This window comes from Protopterus annectens, chromosome 5.part0 (assembly GCF_019279795.1).
Source record: "Protopterus annectens isolate FY-2018-M chromosome 5.part0, PAN1.0, whole genome shotgun sequence".
Taxonomy (NCBI): Eukaryota; Metazoa; Chordata; order Ceratodontiformes; family Protopteridae; genus Protopterus; species Protopterus annectens.
Genome location: NC_056735.1, coordinates 120432027 through 120457026, shown reverse-complemented (window position 1 = coordinate 120457026; position 25000 = coordinate 120432027). Strand labels below are relative to the sequence as shown.

Sequence of the window (25000 nt, the reverse complement as noted above, 5' to 3'; positions counted from 1 at the left end):
AGACTCCATTAATATAAACCGAATAACAATCTTCTTTCATCTGCATTCTTTGTAGACCTGTCAAAAGCCTTTGACATGGTGAATCACCAACTCCTCCTACATTGTTTAAAATCTCTCTCTCTCAATAATCTTGCTTTAAGCTGGTTTACTTCCTATATTCAGAATCGGAAACAAGCTGTTTTATGGAACAACAATCTTTCCGAACTTCTCCCTACCACTTTAGGAGTACCTCAGGGCTCCATCTTAGGTCCTCTTTTATTTTCCATCTTTATTAATGACCTGTATCTAGCCACCCCACTAACTACTTAGATTCAGTACTAGATGACACCACCATCATCTGCTCTGCCACAACCCAAGCTGACCTCCACTCACTTACTCAAAAAACTTTTACCACCATAGAGTTCTCCAATCACTGCCTTCTCTTAAACCCTAAGAAAACTAAACTTCTCCTCTTCTCACCCACACACCTGTCTCCCCCTATTAGTTTCACACTTACTTCTAACAATGGCCCTTTATCTCTCCTGACCAAACAACCAAACTTCTAGGAGTTACTATCGACAACCTACTAAAATTTGATTTTCATATCCACTCTATCATAAAAGCAACTAACAAAAAATTAGGTTCTCTCTACAGAATCAAATCTTTCTTAACTCCTGAAGCAAGAACTACCATAGCCAGAACTTATCTTATCTCTACTCTACTATATGCATCCCCATATATACTAATCTTTCTAAACATAACATCAATAGGCTTACAACAGCCTATAACAACATTGCCAAATTTGCCACTGCCTCTCCATATAAAACACATCACTGCCTGAACCTCCTTAACCTAGGGTGGCTGGAGTTACCTCACCTAATTCAATACTATCAGCTTACAACTGCCCATAAAGCCCTTCACCACCCAGAAAAGATACCAATGCTCTCCACCCTGATAAAACCCTATAACAACCTAAAACCCTACGCCTTCCAATAAAATACTGATTCAAACTCTCTATCAAAGAATACAGCAGGTGACTCTATATTTTCCAACTCAGTTGGTAAAATTTGGAATCAACTTCCTACAGACCTCTTAGCCCAAACTTCTATCACACTATTTAAAACTCAACTGAAACATTTTCTAACCAATCACTGGCTTTGCTCTTGCAATAACCCTAGCTGATCACGACCTCCTACCTTCTCCTGCACCCTTTGCACTGTCTCCCAACTCTATTTCTCCGTTTTATTTTTCATCTCTACCTGAGAAATTGACTCTCTCAACTTCAAACTAAAATTTTCTAGTAACTCTATCTTTGCTTTTAAACTACTTAATTATTTCTGTCTCACATTTTATAAACCTGTACTGAAGAAATTTGATAGTCTCTGTTTTCACCTTTGAACTTACTGAAAAGATAGCCTAAATGCCTGTTTTAGTTGAGTCTTAAATTCCTATGTAATTATGAATGCCTGTTTTAGTTGAATCTCAAATTACCTTTGTACTTTGACCTGTACTGTAGAAATTTGATAGTCTCTGTATTCACCTTTTTGAACTTACTGAAAGGAAAGCCTATATGCCTGTTTTACTTGTGTCTTAATTCCCTATGTAATTTTAAATCCCTGTTTGAGTTGCGTCTTAAATTACCTATGTACTTTGAATGTATTTTTTTTGTTATTATGCATTAGATAGTGGAGCTTTTCTCCTCGGGCCTCCACTGAAAATGGACATGTATCCAGTTGGACTAGCCCGGTTAACAAATGTAAAATAAAATAAAATAAATAAATAAAATAAAAGCAAATAATCCAACAAAAAAGTCACAGGATACCTTCTCCTTGAAAAGAACCAGACACCAGGCAGGGTAAGGTTATAAGCACTTTCGTTCCCTTTATTCACACTCAGTACAAACTGAACTTCATCAGATCATTTACTTGCCCCATCTACAAGGCAATTTGTGTGCCCCGTGGCTGCTGTTACACAATATCCACTGTCTTAGATTACATAAAGGCAAGGCACTTCCAGACCCTCTATGAAATGCTGAACTCACTTCGCAAAGGATACAAAAATGCATTTTTTGGCATTTAGATTCAGTCCATGATTTTGGCACCAGTTATTTATTTGAGACAGATCTTCCTGCAGGATAACAAAGTAGAATTTTTTATTTTATAGGTAGAATTTATAGGTTCATACTAAGCTAACTGCCCTTGCAAGCCATTTTAAGCTTAGCCAATTATCCCTTGTGAGACTCAAACCCTGCACATTGTGTTTATAAGGCAAACACCTTAACCATTAGGCCACCCTCCCATTTGGGGATTCAATGACTGCTCATAGCTTGCAGTCATCTGCAAAATTAGTCAGCCAGAGCCCTTCAGTATTGGCTTTTACTTCAGAAAAGTAGATGTCAAACAGAAGATGACCCAGCACAGATCCCTTAGGAACTCTACTGGTGACTAGTCTATTCAATGAAGTAACTTCATCTATTTTGATTATCTGTGTCCTATATGTGAACAAGCTAGCAATCCAGGGGTGACTTAAGGGTTTATTTCCAATCTATTTAGCTTTTCTACAATGCCTAAGTGGGGAATTGCGTCAAAAGCTTTGGTCAGGTCGGGGTATGTGGTGTGTACCTTTGTACCTGTATCCATTGCTTTGGTGACCTTTTCAAAAAATCCACCAAGTTAAGTAAGCATTACCTATCCTTGATGATTCCAGACTAAGATAGGCCCAGTGTTTGGAGATTTCCAATAACTTGGTTGATTAATTCCATGCTAACTCTTTCCATGGCTTTTCATTTGAGGCTGGTCAGACTTATGGGTCTGTAACTCCCTGGACCTGTGAAAGGTCTTCCCTTATGCAGAGGAATGACTGTAGCTGTTCTCCATTTGTTTGGTACAACCTGTATGGAGGTTGACATTGAACAGTGTTGTTAGAGATGTGGCTAAATTGTGCTTCATGCTATTTAAGATGCATCCAGGGATATTGTTAGGACCCACTGATGGAGTATTTTTAGCTTTTGATAACATTTTTAGGACTTGGTCTTGTGTGTCAGCTGGAGGTGGGCCAGTTTCAGGTATATCTTTAGGGACAGATGGAGAGAAAAGAGAGGGGTAAAGTTAGAGCTAAATTTGTCAGCCTGTAGGTTTACTATATCTTCAGCCTCAGTGTAGGTAACATTGTTCGGGTTCATAGATTAATACTAAGCTAACTGTCCTTGTGGTCCATTTTAAGCCTAGCCAGTTACCCCATGTGAGAAATAAACCCTACACCTTGTGTCTGTAAGGTAAACACCTTAACCATTATGCCAACCTCCCACCTTAAAATTGCCCTCACATGTATTCAAACCCTACACCTCCTGTATATTAGGCTGTAACTCTACCCATTTAGCTACATGGATATCTAATATGGAACGCTTCATGAATTTGTGCTCTATCCTTGTGCTGGGGCCATGCTAATCTTCTCTGTATAATTCCAATTGTAGTATGTGTGCTGCTAAAGCATCTTAGCCAACTGTTGGATTGTGCCTTTGTGATTCTGAATATAAACTTTCATGCTTTGTAATTGTCTTTGGCTTGGGTAGCTATTTTTGCCTCAAACATGGCTTTGATGGATTTTACAAAGACCCTTTCTACTTCTATTAAAAATTTTGCTGCATTAATCATTGGAGAGGAATTTAAAAAAAATCATTTGTAGCTACATTGAGGAGCACTAAAGATTTGAGACATTGTTATATGTTGAGAAAAATCATCTATATCTGTGGTCAACTTGTAAAATGGTTGTTAGTATCATGGAGGAGCTATTCTGAAATACAGTCCATCTCACTGCAGAATCTTGTTTGAATTCAGCCACTTTCTAGGAAGTCACAGATACAAATGATTATTCTCCAAATCAAAATAATGTCCTATGACTCCAGTGTTTCTCAGTGTAGATGGACAAAATTGATCTCCTGAACAGTAGTCAATTGCAGTTATGGTTCTTACATGTTTTGGCTAGCATAAAACTTAGTAATGAAAAATGACTTCACTGTATTGCCCTCAGTTTTTGAAACGTGTGTTTCTGAATAAGGATATTCCACAGGGCTTGTGAAGGTTAGAGAAGTTAAGGCTGTTATGCTAATTTGCTGTGCAGATTTTACTTAACAGCTTTTATCCGCATTTTCATTTTTTTATGTGTTTACAATTTGTTGACCAGGTTATTCCTAGTAGCCCACAAGACTTAAATTTCTGCAAGCTGAGAGGCATGGTGCGATTGTGTGAGCCTGGCAAAACAGTATATAACTACACACAAAACAGAATCTGTCAAAAAGTCATAGTTGCAGAGTTCTCACTGTGCTTTGGAAGTTGTGGCAGATATTCTATTGTGCTTTAGAAAGTGGTTGCAGACATCTTATTGTGCACCAGGAAGTGGTGACAGACATCTTATTGTGCTTTCGAAAGTGGTGACAGACATCATATTATGCACCAGGAAGTGGTGGCAGACATCTTATTGTGCTTTCGAAAGTGGTGACAGACATCTTATTGTGCACCAGGAAGTGGTGGCAGACATCTTATTGTGCTTTAGAAAGTGGTGACAGACATCATATTATGCACCAGGAAGTGGTGGCAGACATCTTATTGTGCTTTCGAAAGTGGTGACAGACATCTTATTGTGCACCAGGAAGTGGTGGCAGACATCTTATTGTGCTTTCGAAAGTGGTGACAGACATCATATTGTGCACCAGGAAGTGGTGGCAGACATCTTATTGTGCACCAGGAAGTGGTGGCAGACATCTTATTGTGCTTTCGAAAGTGGTGACAGACATCATATTGTGCACCAGGAAGTGGTGGCAGACATCTTATTGTGCTTTAGAAAGTGGTGGCTGACATCATATTGTGCACATTATACGGCCAAACTGGAGGCTGAGCTCTCTCAACACAAGACTGGCAAGACCAGACAGGAGGAGAAGGTTACCACATACACTATAGACCCAGTCTCACATAGTACCATCACAACCACAAATCATACACATAAACACACAAAGACATACTCGGAGGCTCTGATCAAAAATCTACCAAAACAGCAGAGACTACCAAAGCATACACCCAAACAACTGTTACCTCAAAACACAACACCTGCAAGACATAGACCTCACAGTCAGAGTGTCAAACAGTCACAGCCCTTAAGGCCAAACACAATGCCAGACACACTAGTCATTGGTGACTCCATAGTCAGACACACTGACGTCCCGCTCACCAGACTGAGTAAGGAGAAGGTCACAGTAAGCTGCCTGTCGGGCGCTAGAATCCGCCACATAACGCAAGCACTCAGGTCTCTCAACAGCAGGTACAAGTACGACTCAGTCATTGTCCACGCTGGTGTAAACGACCTGAGACGTACCTCCTTGGACTACATGAAAAGAGACATTGAGGAGCTCTCTGATTATGTAGCCCAGGCAGGTATGACCCTGACCTTGAGCAGTATCCTACCTTCACCAAGAATGATGCCACAATACAAAGATAAGATGATCAGTTTTAACAATTGGCTTAAACTCTGGTGTCATTCAAAGGGGATCCAATGTCTGTCTGCCTGGGATGACATGCTGGACAAGCCACGCTGCTACAAGGGACGGCTTGCACCTGTCACCCTGGGATTCCGGATATTGGCAAAGGCTCTTGCCACCCCATAGTGCCTTTTTAGGCAAGGCTCAAATTCTAAACCTTCCACCCTAGAACACAAAAAGGAAAAACTAAGGGTAATGCTGCTCAATGCCAGAAGTCTCAATCTCAAAATGCACTCACTCGAGGCCCTTCTCAGTATGGAGAACATCGATGTCTGTGCTGTGACAGAAACCTGGTTCAAGGCTCCTGAGAGCACCCCAGCACTATCAGGTTTTACCTCATATCATGCGTTCCGCCCCAAAATCCGGACAATACCAAGAAAGGACGCGGGGTATCCATATTCATCAAGGATACTTACACCTCAAGATTGGTGGCAACGCACGATGCATCGGAGACCATCCAGGTGCAGTTAACCATAGGCAAGACTGCTCTACAAATTGTAGCATGTTACAGGCCACCCTCACAAACTCAGGAATCTCACTTGGCCTTCCTGAAAACACTGGAGGGAATAAATGTATCCCCTAATACCATCATACTAGGTGACTTCAATTACCCAAATATAGACTGGGAATGCTACTCAAGCCCAAACACCCTGGCCCAAAAGTTCCTGGAATTCATAAACTCAAATGCCATGGAACAACTAGTCACTATCCCCACAAGAGGAGAAAACATACTTGATCTCATCATCACGAACATGGGAGCAAAATGTTCAACACCAGAAGTATACCCCTCACTGGTGAGATCAGATCACAAACAAATCTCGCTGGAGGTCCTCATCCCACCCTCCTGAAACAAAAAGACCACAGTAAAGAACTTCTCGAAGCAGACTTTGCACTTCTAAAGACTAGTGTGGTCTCCTTTAAGGCCCCTGAGCCGGGCGGAAAACAGTACTCTAGCAGCTGAATCACTTACAAATGCCTTCTACCAGCACCTGCAGGACTGCATGGATAAGGCAATCCCAAGCAAAACAAAGACTCTTTGTACCAAAGGCAAGCGTCCAGTCTGGTGGACCCCAGCCATAAACAAACTCTACAACAAAAGGAGGAAGCTACTACATGATAGAGCAAAATCCTTGAAAGGTAAGACGCTTTGATCACTATAAGTAAAAAGCTGAGAGCCCTCATAAAATCATCCAAAGCAAATTTTGAGAGAAGAATAGCTAAAGACTCTAAAGACAATCATAAGGCCTTCTTTAGCTATGTTAGAAACCTGGGAGGAAACTCCCAGATATGCTCAGAATTAGTTCAAAATGATGAGAAGATTACTGATCCTACAGACATTGCCAACATACTGGCTGACAGGTTCAGTGCAAACTTCTCCCTCCCCAAAAGGAGAGATATCTATACCAACAGATTGCAGACCCCAAACATCTCTAATGCCCAAGTGAGAACGGCGCCTCAAAGGCAAAAACACAGCATCCATGGGACCTGATGGTGTCCCCGGCTGTGTGCTACATGCACTCAACGAGGAATTAAATCCTCAGTTAGGACAGCTGTTTAATCGTAGCCTCACCTCGATACGCACTCCAGGAGTGGCGACAGCGACTGTAGTCCCACTTCACAAAGGCGGTGCCTCCACCGACCCTGGAAATTACCGACCCATTAGCTTGACAAGCCTTATCTGCAAAGCCATGGAGAGGATCATAATGGATCTCATAAATAAAGACATAGGGAATTTGCAGACTCTGGATCCAACCCAGTTTGGCTTTGTCAAGGGCAGGTCATGCCTTTTAAACTTGGTTGACTTTTTCAAACAGTCACCAAGGCCATTGATGAGGGAAAGGCAGTCCATACAGCCTACCTCGATCTGGCGAAGGCCTTCACACCATACCCCACTCGGGTATCATTGAAAAACTCATCAGCCTAAATGTTAACCCATACATCACAAGATGGGTTGCAAACTGGCTGAGTGACAGAACCCACAGGGTCAGAGTTGCCGGTGCCATGTCTGACTCTAAGCCTGTCTCAAGTGGTGTCCCACAGGGCTCAGTCCTGGGCCCACTCTTGTTTGGCATCTACTTTTCCGAGTACAAGCAAACACGGAGGGTTATGGCTGACAAAGTTTGCAGATGACTGCAAACTGGGTGCCAGAGTCGAAAACACATCTGACACAGATATCCTTCAGAAGGGTCTCACAGATACGGATAACTGGTGCCAGAGCCACGCCTAAAGTTAAAGGCCAAAAATGCATAGTCATACCCTTCGGGAAAAACAAGGTTACCCCTAGCTACCATATAGGTGGAAATCCACTGAGCACAGAAGAGGTTATTAGGGACCTGGGGACCCAGGTTGACAGCAGTCTGTCATTCGACACCCATGTTGCAAAAATAGTTAGGAAGACCTTCTACATTGCCCACCTTATCATGAAGGGATTCACATCTAGATCAAGAGAGGTCATAGTCTCCCTATATTCATCACTCATCCGACCAATGATTGAGTACAATGCCCCATTCGGAATGTATCTGACCCGACACTTGCAGCAGCTGGAGAGGCCACAAAGTTCCTCACCAAGAGGATTATGGGTCTCAAAAATCTGACCTATGCTGCCAGACTGAAAGAACTCCAACTCTATTCAGTCGCCACGCTTGCTCAGGGGTGACCTGTGCCTGACATACAAGGCATTATCAAACCCTGACTTGATGTACATGCTTCACCTCAAAAATCTAGATCCATCAGAGCCACAAGAGCGGAGACCTAAACCTTGACACGGCCATTAATAGAACGTGCTGGAGGGATAGATTCATTACCCAAAGACTCCCTATGCTGTGGAACAAAATCCCGGTATATGTGAGGCAAAGCACCTCGCTGGCTTTGTTTAAGAGAAATCTTGACCAATGGATGGGAGATCGCAAGTATACCCCAGGGATTACCTCAGTGTCACTGCTCGACAGAGGCACAGCAAAATAATGGGCATAGTTCCCCAAACCTAAGGGGTGGCGTAAGCTACAAAACTATGGGCTAGGCTTGTAAATGCCCTCGGGCAGATAGCCTAGTATGAACCTATGAACCTATGAACCAGGAAGTGGTGGCAGACATCTTATTGTGCTTTAGGAAGTGGTGGCTGACATCATATTGTGCTTTAGAAAGTGGTGGCAGACATCATATTGTGCACCAGGAAGTGGTGGCAGACATCTTATTGTGCTTTAGAAAGTGGTGGCAGACATCTTATTGTGCACCAGGAAGTGGTGGCAGACATCTTATTGTGCACCAGGAAGTGGTGGCAGACATCTTATTGTGCTTTCGAAAGTGGTGACAGACATCATATTGTGCACCAGGAAGTGGTGGCAGACATCTTATTGTGCTTTAGAAAGTGGTGGCTGACATCATATTGTGCACCAGGAAGTGGTGGCAGACATCTTATTGTGCTTTAGGAAGTGGTGGCTGACATCATATTGTGCTTTAGAAAGTGGTGGCAGACATCATATTGTGCACCAGGAAGTGGTGGCAGACATCATATTGTGCACCAGGAAGTGGTGGCAGACATCTTATTGTGCTTTAGAAAGTGGTGGCAGACATCTTATTGTGCACCAGGAAGTGGTGGCAGACATCTTATTGTGCTTTAGGAAGGGGTGGCTGACATCATATTGTGCTTCAGGAAATAAGTCACGCTTGCTACCTTTTCCAAGAATATTTACAGTAGATTAAGGAAAAGAGTTGTTTTTCACATAAACGTTTTTGAAATTATGTTTAAATGCACTTATAGGCAAAAATAACTTCTAGAATAACTGGCTTGCCAGAGTTTAAAACTGATGAAATCCTTGCAAATAGGTTGGGCAGATAGAAGCATGGAAGCCATGGGGACCAAATATAGTTTTGGCATCACTACTTTTACTGCAGCTGTGAAGGCCCCTTTGAAACAATTTTGAATAAAATTCAGAATATGGCAAAGTGTTGATGTTTACAATTAGGATGGACAAGTGGGTGATATAGACATGGATGTAGCACTTTACAACCAAACAGATGTCTATGCAGCAGAAGAAACATAGTAATAAAGGAACAATTCAATAATATGAAGCAATATTTACCTCAAAATTGGTTCAGCAAGAAGCTAAGGCTCAAATACAGAACTTATTTGCAATGAGAGTGCTAGATAGATAGAACTTGGCTGTAAACTCATGGGTGCTGTGCCAAAGAGATAGAGATGTGAAGATCTGATTTATGATAAGTTGGCGGTCAGGTGTGCCAGCTCTTGCTATGACAGGCTCCATCTCAGTTAAGAAGGGACAGCAGAACTTGGTGCTGGCTTGGAAAGGTACAGTTAAAAAAGCCTTAACTAAGAAGGAATGGGGAGGAGATGTCAAAGAAGAAGAAGAAAGATATTCATACTTGGATACAAAAAAAATGCAAAAACAGATGCATAACACAGCAGAGGAACAAAGAAGCTTGAGTTAAAACATGGCTAGGTATAAGTAATTAACATTTATCAGTGCACAGAGTCACGTAGGAAGATTATAAGTTGGAAGCTGTGATGTGTGAGGAGAAGGTGGACATTGATGGCATCACAGAGACAGAGGCCACTGACAAGAAGGGGTAGAACATGGAAATTCCTGTATATAATCTGTTTTAGAATGTCTCACAAAAGAGAGACTATAGGTGGAGTAGCATTTTAAAATCCATAATACGTAGTACTGGTATACAAATGTTCAACCTGCAAGTAGATCTTTGAAAAAAAGCATGCACGAAAGTCCATTAAACATAAATTGCTCTTTCAGCTGCTCAGCACCCATACTTCAAAAGTGATGCACATTCAAAGCAGCCATTTTTGCAATGACCCCACTGTACCTCATTTAAGAAACTTACATACAACCATAGTTACAAACTTCTTTCCCCAGATGGAAGCAGGGGACCCTCTTAAGAAGGATCTCTCTGAAATAGGACAAACATTTCAGTTTTCAAGACATTTACTGCAAAAACAACTTAACTTTATATATTCCCTCATTCGCTTTGCATATGGGTATAAAAACCTAAAGAGGCAGTCTAACACAAAAAGGGAATTGCAGGAATAATGTATTTATTTACTTATTTCTTTATCTGTATTTGTAAACCAGGGTAGAGAACTACTCCACATGGGCCATTTTTACATTCAGCCTGGGAAGACTTCCTGATTAATTGTGTTGCCCAGAGTCACACACTAGACAATTGTAAGGTAAGACAATCAATACCAGTCTACAGAAGGAGGGTCACTAACACCTCAAAGTGTTAGTGTGTTGCGTTAACTGTTAGAAGGTTAATAAAGTGCCTGTTATAGAATTGTATCCCAAAGATCTCATACATCAATACTACCATGTTCTATATGACTTAGAGGATCAGAAGTTAATGGAAGAGGTTGCCGAGCAGTTTATCTATATAAACCTGAGAGATGGAAAACAAGGAAGTAGTCAAGCCAAAATGTTCTACAGAACATCCACATTTCTAAAAAGTACCAGCCCAAGCTATGGTGTCTATAAACACAGGAGATCAAATGGCTGCAACTCAGAACTTGGCTGTAAACCAATGGTGTTGACAGGCTTTCTTGACAAACATCAAGGACTGAAGCAAAAACAATTTCATGAACTTTAACAATGCTCTTCTTTATGAATACAGTTCATTCCTGTTATGCTATTAGAGCTCTGAACATTTAGAGAAATAAAAAAGAGACACAGAGAGACAGTTACTACTGAGCACTTTGAGTCAGTTGAGTAGAAGGTCTTGAGCCTTTGAGACTTTCCCTTCAGTAAGTTAAATTCTTGGGCTAGATCTACATAAGAAGCCAAGGCTAAAAATCAAGGATAATACCATAAAACAGGAAGGGGTAAAGAGAAATTACATAAAAGAGCTAAGGCTTAAGATTAATTATATCACAGTAAAAGAGAAATGGTAATGAGAAAATACAACTAAAGAGTGACACTTGCTGTAACAAATCTTAGAATGAAAAGTGTTTGTTTGGCCTGCTTGCTGTACTCTGCCTAAACATTGCTGATCTTTTGCTGCATTTTACTTTGAATTGAAGCTTTTCATTTGAGAGTTGTCACTTCTATTTTGCATCTTATTCTTATTTTAGGTTTTCTGTTCTTTTGGAGTTTTAAGAGTTCTTGGCTAGGGTCAATTAAAAAAGTTAGCAAAGAGTTCCTTTGCAAACAGTGAAAAAGCAAGCGATAATGCCTGACAGAGTGTGTGTTAATGTGTAATTAATAGCCACCCGGGGTGTTGCGAGGCCCAATGCCTGGAAGGGCATTCATTACACATTAGCACACACCCTGGAGAGCATTATTGCACTTAGAGAATGGGCTCTCTGTAAAATTGTTGTGTTTTACTTACTTATGTTTTTTTAGTACGATTTTATTTTTTTATATATTTTTGATGTAAAATAGTTCCTGTGCCTAATGTTTCATACTTGCTGTAGTATATGTTAATGGTGTTGGAGGATGCATTTTACATCCAAAATATATTAAAAAAATAAAATAGTACCTAAAAAAAATGTAAGTAAGTAAACCACAACAATTTTATAGAGTCCATTCTCTAGGTGCTGGCATTCTCACTTTACTCACACACACACACACACACACACACACACACACACACACACACACACACACACGCACACACATACACACAATTACACACACACACACACACACACACACACAGTCTCTCTGCTTTCATGCACGCATTCACTCACACATGCAAAAAGAAAAACACACACAAGTTTCTGTTTCTCTCCATCGATCGCTCTCTCTCTCTCTTACTCTCATATACGCATACACTCTGACACACAGACTTTTTTTTTCCTTTTATTTATTTTACACACACTAAACAGCAAAAGCGCTGCTTCTTTATTTATTTATTCATTTATTTATTTATTTTCAGTTTGATTACCATGGAAGTCCACTGGGCCAGAATGTGCCCATTTTCAGTGGAGGCTCGGGGAGAAAAGCTCCATAAGCAACACAAATACAAAAAGGTTACATAATGCAAAGGTAAAATACATATATAAATTTGGACAGTTAGGAACAGCAAATGCTTAAATTGTACATTATAAACACAATTATTTTATTTATTTTATTTATTTATAAAAAATAAACAATTAAAGACAATAGATAACACAGTTTACAGGTATTTACATTCAGAGCAATAACTTTCAACTGTGTGAAAAATAAGCATCTGAGGCTACTTGATATTTACAATATTTAGATACTTGGAGTCAAGAGAGAGAGCTTGCTTAATCTGAGGATGCTAGCTTAGGTTTGTTTTAGGACAACAGAAAATAAAGTTGTAGGGTAGCATGTAGCAAGGAATATGGAGAGATCAAAGGGGAAATTTCTTAGAATTTATGTAGGGTGAAAGCAGGAACATTTACGTTTAGTAGACAGGTATGAGAAAAGTTGAGTCTTGAAGGATTCAGAGTTAGGTATAGTCCTAAGTAAAGGAGGGAGAGAGTTCCATTTTTTGCCTAGAGAGAAAGAGAGAAGGAGTTGGCCTGCAGGATGTTTGGGTTTGTGGATAGAGATTAAATGTTGGTGTTCAGATCTCAGAGATCTGATTGGGATGTATGGGGGAAGAATGTTTGTTAAGGCTGGGCATTTCTCTGGATAGAATATTAATTTGTGAGCGGTGGTTAGTTAGAGATATTCTAGGTGGTTACAGAGTTCCAGCCAGCTTAGCAAGTATATAATAATGTCTCGCTCACTCTCACTTTCACTGACATGCAGGCACAAACACAAACACCTTTTTGTTATTGATGTCTTCTTTTTTGTTTATATTTTACACTCGATGAACAGCAAAAGTGCTGTTTAGTGAGCATAAAATAATGGAGATTTTATTTTATCAGTCTGAGCTCCATGGCAGCTTGATATGCTGCCGTGAAGCAGTGGACTTGCGGGCATTATTTGTACATTAATGCCCTGCTGGAGAATGCTCATTCTCCAGTCTGGGTACTGATGTACAGTTAGCCCATTGTCTAACATCAGTTAATTAGGGGGAGGAGCTGAGAAACAGCATTGTTCTTTCAGTTAGACATATCTCTATTTAGCTGGAGTGGTTGGCCTGCTTGCTGTAATCTGCCAGAATATTGTTGATCTCTGGCTGCATTTTTTTTTTAATTGAAGCTTTTCATTTAAGGTTTGTTCACTTCTATTTTGTATCTTATTCTCGTATTACATTTGTTTTGTTTTAACTTTTATGTTCTGCTGGAGTTTTAAGAGTTCTTGGCTAGGGTCAGTTAAAAATGTTATCAAAGAATTCCTTTGCAAACAATGAATAACATCAGTTAATTAGTGAAGAGAGCCGAGAAACAGCATTGCTCTTTTAGTTAGAAATATCTCTATTTAGCTGAAGTGTTTGTTTGGCTTGCTTACTTTACTCTGCCTGAATATTACTGATCTCTGGCTGCATATTAGTTTTCCCTTCCACCCACCCAATTGTTGTTATGTTCTTAAATTTGGTGGTTTTTGAATTGCCCACCCCTACTATAAATCTGATTTTGGACACTCCTCCCAGTTCCTTCTCATCATCTCATTCTACTGAGTACAGATCATTTGGGAAGGCACACCCCCTTAGTTTCTCAACCTTGAATTATCTTCTGTTTCCTCCCTTCCCACTTAACCTAAAAAAATTGCACTTCATTCAGCTGCTTTTACTGTATTTGTGTTTCTTCCTACTTTATTACTTTATTTTGCTTTTGCTGCTTGTTCTTAAAAGTGACCAATTGTGTTTATTCTGCTGCATTTATTACTGCTTGTTAGTAGCCTGATTAAATTGTAACTGTTATTCTAAGCCTTTTGGTTTAAGCACTTGGGATTAAGGCCAGTTGTTTGCATTAGGAAGGTTTGTGGTGTACACTCTTGTAGCAGGAGATGTAGCTTACACCCTTCTAAGCTGGTAATTGCTGGTTGAAGGCTTAGTGTAGCTGTTATTCTAAAAGTGTCTTAGTACTGGTTTAAGCACTTGGGCTTAAGGCAAGTTATATTACATTAAGAAGGTTTGTGCTCATACTCTTGTGGGAAGAGAGGGTAGCTTATGCCCTTCTGAGCTGGGAACTGCTGTTTGAAGGCTGATTGTGCCTACTTATTTGAACTGTTTTTTTTTCTGAAATTGGTACATTTTGTTTGCTACAGCATAGTCTACATTCAGATCTGCTGAATCTAGCTCTATTTGTGTAACTTGAGCACTAAACCAGGCCATCTTTTGTTGGAGATGGTTCCCCTGCATCCTAGTGGAAGGAGTATGCAGTTAGAACTTGTCTGGTTGAAGGTTGCTGGAACAGGCCTCAGTTTTGAGCTTTTTTGTTGGTTAATTGGTTAATTTGTTTAAATCAGTTTGCTCTCATTTGCTGTATAAACAAATCCAAGACATCTGCTGATCTGAATTTTTCACTGCATATTGCACTTTTAAACTGCATTTTTTACCATATAACTGCTTATTTTAAATGTTTTTTTTAATTATTGTACTTTGTTTGCTGTAGCATAGACTAGATTCAGACCTGCTGAATCTAGCTCTGTTTGTATAACATGAGCACTAAACCAGGCCATCTTTTATTGGAGAGGGTTCCCCTGCACCCTAGTGGCAGGAATGTGCAGTTAGCACTCATCTGATAAAATGCTGCTGGACAAGGGCTGAGTTTTGAGCCATTTTATTGGCTAATTTGTTTAAATCAGTTTGCTCTCATTTGCTACATAAGCAAGCCTAAGCCATCTGCTGAGCTCTGCAAAACTTACTGTATGTAGAAATTTGCATGAATATTGCACTTTTGAAATGCACTGTTACCATATCACTGCTTATTTGAACTTTTTTTTTCTGAAATTGTTGCACTTTGTTTGCTGTCGCATATACTAGATTCAGACCTGCTGAATCTAGTTCTGTTTGTATAACGTGAGCACTAAACCAGGCCATCTTTCATTGGAGCGGGTTCCCCTGCACCCTATTGGCAGGAGTGTGCAGTTAGAACTCATCTGACTGAAGGTGGTTAGAACAGGGCTCAGTTTTGAGTTTTTTTTATTGCTTAATTTATTTAGATCATTTTCTGCTTGTTTGTAACATAGCACCATGTTTCTGCATCGTGCACTGTCACGAACACTTTTGCCTGTAAATTTTCTCTTTGTACTCTGCTGATGATCCATCGGTGGGTTTTCATGATTGTCCCTCACTGACAGGTGATACATTCAGCGAAGCTCCTGAGGTACCAACACAGATCTTACCCACTAGCCCTTCATATTTTTTGTCCAGTTCTCCTGTCTTCTGCTTTAACTGTTCCTTCCTGTCCTCTCTCTGTTCTCTGAATACATCAACTTACCTAGCATTATGGATGGACACTTTCCCACAGTTTCTCCAGCCAGCCTGGTCAACATGGGCATCCTGAGGTAATGTAGCAATTGCCTCATGTACACTGACAACCCACTTCTTCTAGTCCACACAAATTCATTATGTGAGAGTTGCATCTATAGCAAAAACCTAGAATCCAGGCTTTCTCGCTCACACCAGTCAGTCCATCTGATACTGAGCAGGTTGTCACACCTCACCTCCTGCAACTACTAAACCAACAACACATAAACCTACATATACGGAGGTCCTTACAAGAAGCTTACCTAAACATCACAGACCTTCCAAACACAAACACAAGCACACTTCACATAATACATCCTCTGCAGAACATAGTATACATAATATATCACACACCAGTGTCTCACCAGTCAAGCACCTAAGGCATAACACAAAAACAAACATCTTAGTCACAGATGATTCAGTTGTCAAACACACGGTCAGCTGACTTTCAGGTGCCAAGATCCGCCTCATCACACACGCACTCAAATTTCTCAACAACAGGCACTGTTATGACTCTATCACAGTCCATGTTGGTGTGAACGACTTGAGACATACCTCACTGAGCTATATGATGAGAGACATGACTGAGCTCTTTGATTATGTGCCTCAGTCAGGTATGTCCCTAGCTTTAAGCAGCATTTAACCTTTGCCTAGAATGTTACCTCAATACAAACAAAAAATTATTGATTTCAACCACTGACTTCATTTCTGGTGTCATTCAAAGGGGATCAAGTATATGTCAGGCTGGGATGACAAAGCTGACAAACCTCAGTGCTTTGCCAGAGATGGTCTTCATCTGTCACCTCTGTGATTTTGGTTACTGGCTAAGTGCCTTTTTTAGGAAATGTCATAAGAACAAAATTCCTAATGTAAAAATACCCTCTAAAAACAACCTCAAAGTCATATTGCTAAATGCTAGGAGTCCAAACCTGAAACCGCACTCACTGGAAGCACTCCTCACCCTGGAAGATGCTGACATTTATGTAGTCACTGAGACCTGGTTTAAGGCTGCGAAGAGCACCCCAGCTATATCAGGTTACATTTCCTTCCACTCATTCAGACCACAAACTGAAGTCATGAAGGAGGTTGTGTATCAATATTCATTAAAGATAAACACACCTTTAGATTGGTTAAACAGCATGATTCCCTTAAATTATTTCATGTGCAATTGACTGTAGGTAAGACCCCTCTTCAGGTCATTGCCAGCTACAGGACCCCTTCTATGAATCAGGACATCCACTCAGCCTACTTGGATCTACTTGACTCAATCAAGCTACAACCAAGCACCCTGGTTTTGGGTTACTTTAATTACCCGTACATAGACTGTGTAAATTGTATGTGCTCTAACTCACTTACCCAAAGGTTCCTGGACTTCACCAATGCCAATGCCCTGGACCAGCTGGATGACACACTCACAAAAGGCTCAAACATCCTGGACCTGGTGCTCACTGACATGGGAGACTACTGCACCACCCCCCAGTGTGTGGCCATTCCTGGTGAGATCAGACCACAAATCAGTCTCGCTAGAAGTAACTATAACACAAGAACCCCCTTAGCACCAACTAGACTAAAAACCTCTCCAAGGCCAATTACAACTTCTTATATGATGGCATGAATAGCTTCATAGCCCCTCCTTCCACTGATGGAACAGACATCTACGCTGAGTTATACACCAATGCTTTATACATGCACCTGTACAATTGTATTGACTCTGCCTTTCCTGATAGAATGAAAGCAAGATCTTCAAGGAAAAACAAACCTGCCTTGTGCAAACTGCCATTAATAGGCTGTATAATAGAAGGAAGAAATTTTTGTCTAAGAATAGGAAGGAATGGTCTTAAAATTGGAAACACTCCCTCCTCAACTTAAACAAGCAAAAAAAGACTCCTAGTGAAGTCCTCCAAAGCTAACTACAAATCCAAATTAGCTTCCCTAACTAAGAATAACTTCAAGACATTCTTTAGGTACATCTGTAACCTCAAAGGTAAGGTCCAGTTTTGCGCTGAACTCTTAGTTAATGATACTACATATATGGAACCTGTGGATATAGCAAACCTATTGGCTGTCAGGTTCATTGAAAACTTCACTCCCCTGTCCGCACCACATATACCCCAAAGCATCCCAAACACCTGCCTCCTGCCTAGTATCTCAGAGGAGTAGATCTTAAATTCCCTCTCCAAGGCCAAAAACACAGCCTCTATGGGACTAGACAACATCCTGGGTTATGTTCTACATGGGTTAAAACAGGAATTAGCATCACCATTGAGCACACTTTTCAATCACAGTGTAAGTACTGGCTTTGTCCCAGTGGAATGGAAAACAGCTACCGTCATCCCTTTGCACAAAGGGGGTGCATCCACTGACCCCGGGAAATATAGAACCATTAGCCTGACCAGCCTTATTTGCAAGGCCATGGAATGAATCATCATAGACCTTATTAACAAAGATAAAGGAAATCTCCAAATGCTCAACACCACCCAGTTTGGCTTTGTCAAGGGGAGATCATGCCTGTTAAACTTGATGGACTTCTTCAAGACAGTCACCCACGTCCTAGATGAGGTGCAAATCTGTGCTTACAGCCTACCTAGACTTAGCCAAGGTCTTTGACACAATCGCCCACTCAGGCATCATTGATAAACTCATCCAGCTGGGTATCAACCCATATATTGTCAGGTGGGTTGCAAACTGGCTCACTGATAGAACTCATACAGTCAAAATCAGGGACTCCACCTCCTCCAGCAGACCCGTAACCACTGGTGTTCAACAGGGATCAGTTCTGAGACCCCTACTGTTCAGAATCTGCTTCTCTGAAGCATAGGCTAAAACTAAAGGACTGTGGCTGACAAGGTTTGCTGATAACTGCAAACTGGGAGCGAACATTAAAACCCCTAGCGATGTCAACATCTTGCAAGAAGGTCTGTTGCAGACTAACTATTGGTGCCAAAGTCATGGTCTTAAATTTAAAGAAAAAATGCATTATCATCCCCTTCAGAAAGGGTGATGTTCCTGCAAACTACCATATTAATATCAATACCCTAAGCACACAATCAGTGGTGAGAAATCTGGGCACACAGATTGACAGCAGCCTTAACTTCAATCACCATGTCTCCACAGTGGTAAGAAGGGCATTTTATATTGCTCATCTCATAAGTAAGGGCATTGCCTCCAGAAAAAAAAGAGGTTATAACCCCCTTGTACTCTTCCCTCATTGGGCCAACTGTACTCTTCCCTTATCAGGCCAATAATAGAGTACAGTGCTCCCTTTGGTATGGTCCTTTCCAAACACCTGCAGCAACTGAAGAAACCATAAAGGTTCCTCACAAAGAAATTTCAGGGTCTTCAAGACCTGTCTTATGTGGAGACTGAAATCATTGTCACTTTACTCTGTGTCATACAGAGTGCTCAGAGACAACCTGTGTCTAGCATATAGAGCAATCTCTGATTCAGCTTTGATGGAAATGCTGTACATTCGCAAGTCAAATGGCACACAAGTTACTTGCTCAAGGGGATTTAACCTGGTATGTGACATCAACAGAGCTTGCTGGAGAGACAGGTTTGTCTCAGAGTTTGCCCCACCTTTGGAACAACCTTCCTATTCATGTTAAACAAAGCCCTCATTGGCCCTATTTAAGCACAATTTGGATGACTGGATTGGTAACCAGAAATTCAGCCTGGGGTTACCACCTGTGTCCCATTTTAACAGAGACAATAGGTGTTGATTTTAGTGTCTGCTTGAACCAGACGCCCTTGGGAACATGGGTTGAACTTGGCTAGGCTTGTAAGGGACATGAGGAAATTAGCCTAGTAACCTCCTATGATTCAATGATCCTATGAAAGCAAATTTTAAAAGTAATGATACGGAGTTTGTGGATATCCACTCAGAATACTGCAAGGTTTAAGATGATCAAATGTTTGCCCTGATGCTGAAGTTTAGCCCAGATGCACCAGTCATGAAGCCTTCTACAACCTTAAGGAGTCTGGCATTTTGAGGTGATTAGTGGTGTTTTTTTTAAATGCCTTGAACATAGTAAATTTTCTTCCCAGTTTAATTAATAGGCCTGGTCTTCCAATAGTTACATTGTCATGACTGCTTGATGGAAGGAGGGAGGTTTGCAAAGACAAAAATGGATGCTTAGGATACGTGATTCAGGGTTGGAAAGTTATCTGACATTTGAAATAACTGCAGCAATATTAGAGTCACAGGTGTGTGGTTACCAATGAAATTAGGTATGAACATAAATATCCTCTGCCTCAGATGTGACTTTACCATACTGCTGGAAGGCATATCTCTCAAATCGCATTTTTTTGTTTTTGTACAAACTGTCCCTGATTTTTATAGTATATTTTTATCCTGTCCCTGGTAAAGTTTTAGATTTTATGAGGATTACAATCACTCAGTATGTCTTTCTCCTCAGAAAATGTATACTGGTACGAAGTTCTTTGTTTTGTTAACTTATTTAGTGAATTTGAGCATCATTTAGTATTTGTGTTTCATTTTGGCATTTGTGTCTGTCTCAACCCCATTAAGTTTGGTTTTGTCCAGAATTCTTGAACAAAGATGCTGCAAGGTGTGCTGGCAGTACTTAATAATGTGACACAAAGGCCTTCACCTCTAAAACAGACAACAAGAACTAGCAGAAAAACTCATCACAGATAGAAAATGTATTTTTATTTTATTTATTTTACATTTGTTGACCGGGCTAGTCTAGCTGGATACATGTCCATTTTCAGTAGAGGCCGGGGAGATAAGCTCCAACAGTCATTACAAGTTTAAATAGAGAAAAGGTAATACAAGATTAAAATTTATAAACAGAGCTAGTTAATACACAAATACACAAATATGATAGGAGCAAAAACGAAAAGTATAATCATACGATGTTTTAAAATAAAAATAAAAATACAAAAAAAGGGTTTTTTTTTTTTTTTTTTTTTTTTTTGTTATTTTGGATTACAAAAGTCATTCAGTGTATATGTGATAGCATATATCTGCATAGATGTTATGTAGAGGGAGAGCTATCAGGATATAAGGAGAAGAGAAAGAACGAATCATGTAAGAAGAAAGGAGAGAGAGGAAGAAGGAAAGTTAATCTGAGTTGGTGCAGGAACAAAGCCATTGTTTATTAAGATGCATTTTCAGTTGTTTTTTAAAAAGTGGTAGAGAGGATAAAGATGAGATATCAGAGGGGAGTTTGTTCCACATTTTTCCAACAGAGTTGGAAAAGAGGGAGTCACCTGCAGAGTTTTTGGGTTTGGGAATATTAATCAGTAGTTTGTTAGAAGAACGTAGATGTTAAAGATTATTGTATGGTGAAATGAGGTTAGAAAGTATTGGTATTTTAGGTGGGTAGTATAGAATCTTGTGAGCTATTAAGAGATGTTGAAGTACAAGCTGGTTAGGAAGTTCAAGCCAACCTAGTTGTCTTAGGTTCAGACAGTGGTGAATTCTAAATGGGTAGTTCTAAAAAATAAGTGGAGCTAAGCAAGCTACCCATGTAGATCCTCATAGCAACAATGAGCCCCCCCCCCCCCACACACACACACACACACACACACCTCACAAGCAGTCATACTGAAAATCGTGATAAGCTTCTCCACCAAATGTTGTTTGGCTGGCCTGGCAGAAAGAAATTTTTTGAAAAGGAAAAAGCTGCCAAGGAACCTTAGCGCTTGGATACATGGGAGAAGTAATTAAGGGACAACAAAGTTTGAACAGAGTAGTACACTGGGCCAGTGATAACATGACCTTAAATTATGTTCAAGACAGAAATAACTTTAGGCTTATTCAATATTTTAAATTAACTTTGTTATGATCTTAAAAAAGAATAAGTTAGTCAAAAAATATATTAACAGTATCACTGGCAATTAAGCCTTTGAAACCATAAGAATGCAAATGTATAAAAAGGCAAACAGAATAGTGGGCTCAATCTTCCAATAAACTGAGAAAAACAGTTCTTTTTCCAAATTATGTTTATTCAAAAACTGTTTCATATACAGTTCTGGTCAACAAAAAGGAAAAAGTTCATAAAAAGGACTGAAACAACACAATGTCATTTCAGTAAGGCCATCAGAAGGCTTAGTTTATTACCTTATGTAAAATGGCCAAAAAGCTTTATTGAAGCTTGGAAAACTTAATTTTTATTTATAAAGTCTTCAGCGATGATTGCATTCACTGATCAGGGCTACCAAAACCTTGCAGTCCACCTTTCTTACAGAAGATTCTTTAATATTATAGATCAATGGCAAACAGGTTCAGTGAAAAAAAAAAGAGTGGTTACATTTAATTGCTAATTTAGATGTTTGGCTGGGTAGGTTGTTCAAATGATTTTCTTCAACCTTGGCCCAAAATAGAGTCAACATGTAAGTTAAACAATTATTCATAAAAATATAATTTACGGATATATTTATAGACAAATCAGGGATAAATACAAAAACAGAAGACAGAAATAAGCTAAGGTATTGTAGGAATGGTAATACTTCCACGGTGGTGCAATGGTAGCGTTGTTGCCTCACAGCAAAAGATTCTCCCGTTTGATTCTCGGCTGGAGTGTGGGGAGTGCCTTCTGTGTGGAGTCTGAATGTCTTCCCTGTGGTTGGGTGCGCATTCAAAAGACATGCGTAAATGGGCGTGCCTTCACTGAAGGTTGAACGTTGAGCTGGCACCTTGGCATTCGTGAAAATCTACTGCGAATCATTAGTAGACCGGAGTTCTGCTGTGGCGACCCCTAACCAGGAAAAGCCGAAAGACAACAACAACAACATTGTAGAAATGGTAATATAAACTGCTAAAACACAGCAAATGAGTAAATATGTCATCACCAAATTCTTAAGCTATATCTCACAGTGGTTATAATAAGAGTTACTCGCACAAGTTCATCACCTGCAAATAGTTCCTGCACCAATACATACAGCAATCAATGACTGAGGCAGTAGGATAGATCTATGGAAATGCAAATATACCCTAAGTACAAACATTTAGTAGTGAATATGTGGATGTTATACACAAGGAGAATGCATTATTGTGTGTATTAAGCAAGTTATTACCTGCCTTTCAAGCAATCTGGTGGAAGAGTGCATGGCCACTGAGATGTAACACTGCAAGCCTCTTCGAGTCAGGAAGGCTCATGCAAGGCAAGGAGCATCCCTACCCAGCTCCTGCAAATTAGGTAGTGTGAGGGGGGAGGCTACCATCCCACAGCCATAGCATCCTATGGCAACATAGGATAAATGCAACAATGACTTTATGTAGTCCAACACATTTGCATATACATAGCAGTAAACAAATGAGCAAAGCTAACAGTGAAAAGGCAGCAGAACAACTGCAAACCAGAATAATGTTTATTCTACTAGCGCCCTGTCAAAAAGGCAAGTACCAATGCAACTTTATCCTAGAATGCTAGCTTGAAACATGTGGCAGTACCCGGACAGTGACTTCCCTCAAAGAAACCCTACAGAGCACTGAACTCCATAAATAAAAATGCACTACCTCTACAGCAAAGTCCTCCCTTCATGCACTCTGTTAGAAAGACTATTATCCACTGACTGAAAACCTGTATTACACCTCTGTCAATACAGTCTGGTAGCATGTACCCAAATAATTAGCTATGTAAATAAAAAATGAGATTGGCTGCATCCTTCCCTGCTCATTTCTTGGATGTGTATCTAGAGGATCACTGCAATGTGATGTTCTGGGAACAATTATAGACTCTAAGGTTAAACAGACCAGGTGGACATACCTCTTTGTGGGACATTCTAGGCAGTATTATAACACCATTCACCATGTACAGTCCATGAATATTCAGGATCTCATCAAGAGAGGTACCTCATAATAGGATCAGATCAGTAGGCCCCACTGCCACCATCAAGAGTTTCCATTTGGTGAATAGTCTACACGTGCATTGCACAGCTGGACACATCACCTGCTAACACAATTTCAACAAGGATAAACATAAAGACACTCTCTTATCTTCCATTCATGGCAGGGCAATTGATTTAAGTGGTTCATCTTATACTTCAGGCAGGCAACTGCCCCAGATGTCTAATCCTTGCACCTCTGACTTCCTAACAATCTACCCAGCAAAATCCACCCTTTGTGCTACTCCAGCTCTCAGCACTAACGAGTGATGCCTTTAAGTAGCTCATTAAAGAACTGCTGCTCTCTGCTAATAGACTGAAACTTTCCGAAGGGTATCAGAATGCCTGCTGCATGCATTTTTCTTGTATCCCTTTTAAGATTAATCACTTCATTATATAAGGGAAGTTTCTGGCTTGACTATCTGTTCTAAATCATTCCTTTCCAGATGTCAAAAATTATTCATACAGAATAATACCGAATTCTAGCTTACAAAATAGATTCAGCAATAACATAGTTATTATTGTTGAATGTCATTAGAATCAGCACTGTTTGGTGAAAGTAAATAGGCTCTTAATCTAACCATACACGTAGGCCTTGCCTCTGTAGACTGTACAGGAAATGAAGTACCACATTCCTTCAAATACAAAAAGTCCACCTTGTCCAGTGCTTCCTTTATGCTGAGCAGGACATCAACAACTAAACAATAAATAAATAAATAAATACATAGGTAAATAAATAAATAAAGCTCTCTACTGATGACAGTGAATTCATTGTTTGACAGACAGCTACCTACCATACTTTGACAGTGCTGTACATAGCCACTGTTTTAGTCACTAAAGTCTGTCCCAAAGGATGATACATCATGCTCACAACTTGAACTCAATAAAGCACTCATGTCACCTGAAGAGATGACTTCAGAATTACCAGGACTCAAAAAACAGGTTGCGTATGTCCATATTACTGCTGCCCATAGAATATTAAGTAGTAACGATGCTTATTTTTCAGTCATCAGAATACTTTATGTACCTGGAAGAAGCTCACCTCTGGAAAGTCCTGTCTGCTCAACATCTGTCAAATTTAAAACTCTCAGCATTGTGCCATCAAACATTTGGAATTTCCTCCATAAAAATCTGAGTTGGGCTACTGCTTTTCTATTAGTCTTCCAATATTCTCCAAAAATGACTGGCACCAGTCAACTCTAAACCCTCACTGAATTGGGCATCTGAAGACTTCAAAGTCTGTTATGACTACCGAACATTGACAGTATGCCATGTAAATCCTTGCCG

General features: G+C 40.1%; 1 protein-coding gene and 1 non-coding gene across 2 annotated transcripts in view; both read right to left on the bottom strand.

Moving 5' to 3' along the window:
- Nucleotides 1-25000, bottom strand: part of OCA2 (OCA2 melanosomal transmembrane protein) — a 1553018-nt gene that overhangs the window by 203910 nt on the left and 1324108 nt on the right. The window lies entirely within an intron of this gene.
- LOC122803001 lies at nucleotides 3369-3471 on the bottom strand. The gene has a single exon (XR_006365050.1). It is a non-coding gene; the product is annotated as a U6 spliceosomal RNA (small nuclear RNA).